The following is a 930-nucleotide window of genomic DNA, read 5'->3' as shown; positions in this document are numbered from 1 at the left end:
GCAGAGAGGCCACTGGAGCTCTTGGTGGCCTGGGAGGCCCTGCTGGATTGCTGGCTCATCATGGTCTCTGGATGCAGGAAGATGTGCGAGGTCAGAAAGCTGTGAGGAAAGGGCACCTTCTGACACCGGGAGAGGGGAGGCCCCTTTTATGAGTGCCGGTGATTTGGGTCATTAATTTGATGATTTCTTGAGCTTAATTTTCTAGCCAAAATAGGTCAGTGCTTCAAATCCCAAACACACCTTAGCCTTAATCCTGGAGTCACCGGTTGCTTTGATTTTCTCCGACCGTGGTCTTATTTTGCTTTCACCATATTCAAGGAAGAAAAATACTTATACTCCCCTTAGATGAATGGGTTGCTTCCTAGGGGGAACCACCCCCAAACTTCAAGGCATCTGCTGTAATTAGGGATTTTCCATGCTTCTCCTCTTTTCAGTACCTGGGTCATTGGCTTCTGTCAGTCACTTCCCAACTCTAAAGAACTAAAGAGACTCACAGGAAATTCTGTCTCTGGAAATTGTGTAGAATACAGTCTTTCTTAGAGGAACCCCCTTCAACTCTCCCAGGAACCTCATCCTCTGGAGCAAGGAGACCTCAAGATGTTGGGGTCACCCAGAGACTCACATGAAGTCCTCTCTCTCTCTCTTTATGGGCAATCTCAGGCTGCTAGAGCAGAACTCTGAGTATATGGGGCTTTGTCTCAACCCCCTCATGCTTGCATGGTTCAGAGTGAAGCTTAACCCCCATCTGGACCATGAAATGAATGCACTTCACATTCCAGGGCTCTCACCAAGGACAAATCCCTCGTGCTGGGCTGAGAGAGCACATGGACTTCTGCAGGGGATGACAGGAAAAGAGGAAGCTAAAATGTCCCACTAAAGCTTATGCTTCCACATGTGGGGCATGGACACACACATGCCTGGTGTGTTTCT

This window comes from Tupaia chinensis, unplaced genomic scaffold, assembly GCF_000334495.1.
Source record: "Tupaia chinensis unplaced genomic scaffold, TupChi_1.0 Scaffold000059_1, whole genome shotgun sequence".
NCBI lineage: Eukaryota > Metazoa > Chordata > Mammalia > Scandentia > Tupaiidae > Tupaia > Tupaia belangeri.
Note: the sequence above shows the minus strand (reverse complement) of the source record.